Raw genomic sequence first — 6000 nt, forward strand, 5'->3', positions numbered from 1 at the left:
TCTCTGCGCTTCCTATCCGCGTGCATTGGCTGAGGAGTTGTCCATTTTGCCACACGTTTGTCAAGATCTGATGGGCCCCACGTAATACGTGCCGCCGATTAGTCAGCAACTCGAATGTCAGCGACACCTCATCGATGGCGTCGGCGAGTGGCGGTTTTATGATCGGACAATGATGCCGCATTTATGCCAGTGGAAGCCGCTGCGCCGTTTGATAGGGTCGAACAAGCGCTTCCAAAAGCTAGCGGCACTTTGGGGGCGTGAGCGCTGTCGCTATGAGCATGCGTGCAGCGAGCGTCAGTTGTTGATCTAGTCACACTGTCGCCATATCAGCACTTTTCGTGATATCAGTGGTGGGGTGAAACTGTTGATGAGGCCGGTCCATTTACACAAACCAGATATCACACACACTAAGCCTGGGCAGCGCCTCCTCTATTTTTACAACGCCAGCCGTATCGCCCGCTTCGCAATGAGAACAGTCGTACACCTCGTTTCGGTTAGTTGCCGCGCTGCTCTTGTGTGTCGGCATGTTCGTTATGTGGCGGCAGCGTGGAGCGGCTTCCTTAAATGGGCGTCCGCAAAGAGCAATGTTCCCGATGTTGCAGCGCCTCCGCACGCGCCTCTTTGAGCAAGCATGCGTGGACGCACTGTCAATGAGCGAGGCGGAGTTTTTGCGCAAGTGGTCGACATACTTCATCGTCCTGCGTGGCGGTCGAGTATCGGCTTTCTTATTGCCCTACTGACGTGCTGAGTGCAGCGGCACTGTGCATGTGCATGTGACATCAGACCTTTGAGTTCAGCCGTTCTGTTTTGTACTTTTGTTCACATTAGAAAAAATAAACTTCTCTTTCTATGCCGCGCTGCGGCGCTACCCAGATGGTAGCACTGGGGCATTCGTTTTTCAGTCCCGGACTTTCCGGGACTACTTGCGGACTCGGGTCCGGTATTTATTTTTCTCGGACAGCCCGAAAGCTCCACCCACCAGTCAGAAAAGGCCGATTCACACGACGGTCCGTTCGCCCGCGGCCCGCGCACTACGTGTTCATGCATCCGCACATTGAGAGGCGCGCTGTCGGCCCGCGGCCTGGTCAGCGCGCCTCTCAATGTGCTGATGCATGAACACGTGATGCGCGGGCCGCGGACGAACGGACCGTCGTGTGAATCGGCCTAAAGCTGCCTGCATCGCCATAGCAACGCGTTCGTTTTTCGCCTACGGCAGTCCGCGGGCTACTTGGGCATGCGGGGAAGGCAGCAGACGACAGCTGCGCGCAGCGCTGCCAGCCATGTTGAGTTAGTCTCTTTGTGCATTTTGCGTACTTTTCGTGTTCCTGGAGGACGATATCGTGCGTTAAACCTTCCCATGAGCTCCGTAGCTGCTCTCTGAGCCATCGCAAGACTTTTTGTTCTTGCATCTTCGTTTATTTTCTTGAAATCCACCGCACACGGACGCGCGTTCGAAGCTGCGAGCGCGTATTGTTTGCTCGTGTCGTCAAGAGGTTCTCGTTCGCTTGTTTTGCGACATGCTGTCTGTACGCTTACCTGAAAGCATCGCAGGTGAACCACTCGTATACTGGAGCAGCTATAGCGCTTGTTGTCAACATTTTTGCGAAGTCTCGTCTATCTGCCTATCCGCAACGAGTCGGGCTACTTTGTGCGAACTTCGCCGCAAGCAGTAGCGGCGAGCATATCCCAGAAGCTGAGTTCTGTAATGCACCTACGCTAAGCTGACAGTGTGGTCTTCAAATCGACTCAGTATCATGATCGAGCGCACGGCGTTGCTTCGGCGTCGTGTCGACCATGGCTCGTCTGCTAGCAGATGACAGCGTCCTAATACGGCATCCGAGGGGGAGCCCGACTCCGGCGGCGAGTCCGCAAGCAGCCTGTGGCAAGTAGGTCATGTGACTATGACGCTTTTCCTGTCTGAGCGGAAGCCGAGACTATGGGTGCGTTCCAATACGCCCGAGTAGACGTCTACTCATAGAGGACGAAAAAACTAGGAGGGAGCATGACGTCACAATCTTGAAGCCTAGTCATAAAAAATATAGTGGAAAGCACCATGAGAAAGAGGCCCTCACGTGACAAGGCAGCGGTAGCTCTTAGCCGTATTTCGGTTTCGGTTTCGCGCTCTCGCTCTACGAGCAAGTGCGCGACCATCTGCTTGTGTTCACTGACGGCTCCGTGGTGAGCGCAAACTGCTTGCTCGCCGCAGCGGCCACCAACCCCGAGCGACGCGTGCGCTGACTGAGGCGCAGTGGAGACATTCGAGCATGTTCCTTCATGCTTCATGCATAGAGAAAGATATTGGTAAAGAGCGGACACTCGGCGAAATCTGGCCCCAGGAAATGACGCGAAATCCTCCTCCTCCACTAGATAATCTTCCAACTCCAGGATGGCGCCACCAGTCTCTAAACGCGCGCGAGCGCGCGGGCGGGTAGCCGGCGCGGCGGCTCAGACCCATCCGAGTGGCAGACAACGGTGCTTCGTGGGGGCTGTTTTGTGCGCGTGAAAGCGTGCGGCGTATTTGCTCGTGCGGGCAGACCGCAATTTTTTTCGTCTCTCTTGCCCTTCGACGCAGAACTCCTCCTGTTTATGACGGCGGCAAGGTGAGAAATGTTTATTTGTGGAAGTACGCTGTATTGCATGCAATTTAGGCGGCCGCGCCGGCCGCCGTTGCCTGTCTGCAGTTCGTGAAGCGGCGCGCTCGCTCTGTGGCCAGCCGGCTGTTGTTCACGGCATTCTTGCAGTTTGTGACGTCAAGGAAGGAATGATTTGTTTTTGCAAAAGTACGCTACATTTCAAGCACTTTATGCAAAATTACGCTGCATTTCGAGCACTCTAGCTTAGTACGCCGGCGCAGTTGTGAAGGGCGCACGCACGCTGTGTCATGCTACGCCGTGGCGGGAGCGGCGGGAGGAATGATGCTGCATGATGCAGCCTCGCCGGTCGGTGCGTAGAAACAAAAAAAAAACCTGCCCACGGCCTGTGGCCCGACGCGCTGTGCCTAGCGGTTAGTTTTGCTTGGTTTCGCGCTTTCTCGGGATGTCACGTTTTTGTATGTCCCCCGACAATATGTAACTTCTTATGGGTGACATTTGTCGGTGTAAGGTTAAAATGTACTTTTTTGAAAGTGGGCGAACGGCGAAGACGACCGTTCCCGCGCAGCAAGTACGGGACCGTAGTTTTCAAGACTGGTGGAAAAAAAAGATGACGCACGAAAAGCTCAAAAACCTTACTCTTGTAGTACGTATGTATGTATGTAGTACGTGTGAAAGAGTCCGTTATCTGCGCTCGTGGAAACGCACATTTCGCCCGTGCATTGACAACACAGGGATGCGCTTTTGAAAACCGGCAAAAAAAGGCAACGCGTCGGGCTTTCTGAGCTCTTAAGAGCTTGAAAACCAAGAACTGTTGCGCCGATAGTTTAATTTTTCTATGCTTCTTAAAACATACGTTGCACCCGTGTATTTCTCAGTGCTCCTAACACATTGTGTACTTCTGGTTCGTAGTCCGTGTTGTGGCCGTCTTTGTACGAAATATTCTCGAACAAACCGCGTACTCTGCTGTCCACCTAGGTTTTAGAAGGTAGACAATAACGTCGGGGAAAGTAGAAATGCTTGCAAAAAGCTGATTGGTATCTGCCGTGTAGTACGGTATGTGTATTGTACTTTGCGCAACGACGTTCAGCACGCGAGTTTCGCAAAAACATGTTTACTCCGCTCGTAATTTCGTTCCCTCGCCGCTTTCGCACCTTTTCACTGTTTACAGAGTTACAATATAAGGTGACTGAGAATGACCATACTTGCGAATTTTTCAGGTGATGCCACCCGTCGGCAACACCTGCTGTGTGCCGTGGTGCCGCAACAGGATCACCTTGAGCAGGAGGCCAGGAACGATCTTCCGCATCCCACGGCTTTGTTTATGTTGCACAAAATAAATGTTCTCATTTCACTCAAAACCTGGTGTCTTTTGTGGAGTGCTAATATTTGGCAAAGGCTGTGATGCAGCTGCGTTCATGGCTGGTCAAAAGCACTCGAAATCTATTTAATTATACGCTGCCAACGGCGCAGCGGGGCGCGGCGTATGCTAACATTCAAACCGCGCGCCCCTGAAACCGGAACCAGAAGTCGTCCCAGGCAGCGAGGCGCAGCGCATGCAGCCATTCAAACTGCGCGCGTTGAAACCGAAACCGGATGTTATGAGACTCCGCCCGCTTGGTGCGCTGCAGTCAAATGGGCCGCTGGGCCCTATGGGAGTGTCCGCTCTTTACCAATATCTTTCTCTATGCTTCATGCTCCTGAAGCATGCTTCATGCTTCATGCATGCTCCTCAAGCTTCAGGAACATGGAGACATGTTCCTTCGCTGCGCCGCTTCTGCAGTGCCGCGTCGCGAGATGCTCGCGGCCTACAGGGCTCTGGGAATCATCCCGGACAGTCTCGAAGCGCTCCTGTGGCCGCGCGGCAGTGCGCGCATCCGTGACTGAACAATGGTGAGCCTCTGTGCGTTCACCGAGCAGGCGGACTTGACTTCCCGCTTGCTCTTCGCCATGTAGTGCACGCGTGACACGAACGCTCCGTGGGTGCCACCTCGGACGGAATACGCGGCCGGGCGCTCCACCCCGGCCACTAGTGCAGTGTGCCGTGCGCGCGGCTATGTAGTACATACAGTTAACTTCTTTTTGTAAGTGATTGTGCGCAGTGGCCGGGAGACCCCGCGCAGGGGCAGACGTAAAGCCGCCGGCGCTCTCCCTCGACAGCGAGAGAGAGAAATACTTCACTGCTGCATTTCACGTCGGAACCGCGTATGTGCGCTAGAGTATTCGGAGCGACTTGGGCCTCGAGAATAGCAGAGAACGGCGGGCCCATGGGCGGGCCGAAGTCCGCCTGCCCGAGAAATAGAATCTTGCGCAGCGCGCCGGAGCGCTCGTTAAACACGTCCGTCCGCCGTGAGCGCTCTGGAAGCCACTGCGTCCTTTTTTAGAGGCTCGTTTTCTTCGCCTTCTCTCGAGTTCTCCGCTTACAGCATGCGCTGAAATAAACGCTCCGTATGTGTGTATAACGACGAAAGGAATTCCTCTCCATTCCCTTTAGGAACCAAAGTTGAACAGTGACGAGGTCGCGGCCGCACCCTTTGATGAAAAGTTTACCTGCAGTTTTCTACAGTGCACCCAAAAACTAAAGAGTGTAATCAACAGAAGTGTTGAGACGCGGAGCCTTCAGACAACCTCGATCTCGGTACGCATTCCGCCAAAGCTGCAACACAGGCGCTGCGCTTCTGCGCTACATCGGAGCACGGACGTTCACTAAAAATCACCCCTGGTTGGCAATCTGGTAACTGTGGAGGGCCTATTTCCCAAAGTCAGTGCTCAAAAGGGCCCTCGGCAGCGGCGTCAGAGAAGGATGGCTTGCTAGAGTCACTGGAAAAAATTTCAGAGTACCGCAAAGGTCGGAATTTGAGTGGCAACACTGAGCGGCCGCTACCATTTACCTTCCAAGCCGACTGCGTCGCAGGGAGGTCGCCGTGTTGGAAGAGCTTTATATTCGGTGACGTATCGGGTTGAGTGTTCACTGAAGCGCAAATACTTCGTGCTCGGAGACAATGGTTGCTCAGAAGAGAACAAATATTGTTATTTTGCGCAAAGTAATGCAGCCAGCGGTTGTTTTGCTCCGCGGTTGCGTTTGCTGCAGGAACTGTGCTATGATTGTGAGCAGCATCTTAGCGCTGCTATCGGGAGCTTGTGCACGCCTTTTTTCCCCTTCCGCGGAGCAAGCCACGAAGGAAACATTTCGCCACTCCGAGCAGCAAAGAGACAAGCTCGTACTTTTGGGCAGTGAGCATCGTGGACCGCCATGGGACTGCCGTCTCGTTCAAGCAGGACGAAACTACTTGACATTAGCTTCTTCTTCCCATCCACTCTAGGCTTCTCGAAGTCTTCAGCACAAAAGTGGTCCTGCAAATGTTTGTTGTTCAGTTAAAGAGTGATGCTGGTCACCTGAATGCTGGGC

The sequence above is a fragment of the Amblyomma mixtum genome, chromosome 3, assembly GCF_055824585.1.
Source record: "Amblyomma mixtum isolate Tamu chromosome 3, ASM5582458v1, whole genome shotgun sequence".
In the NCBI taxonomy this organism is placed as follows: domain Eukaryota; kingdom Metazoa; phylum Arthropoda; class Arachnida; order Ixodida; family Ixodidae; genus Amblyomma; species Amblyomma mixtum.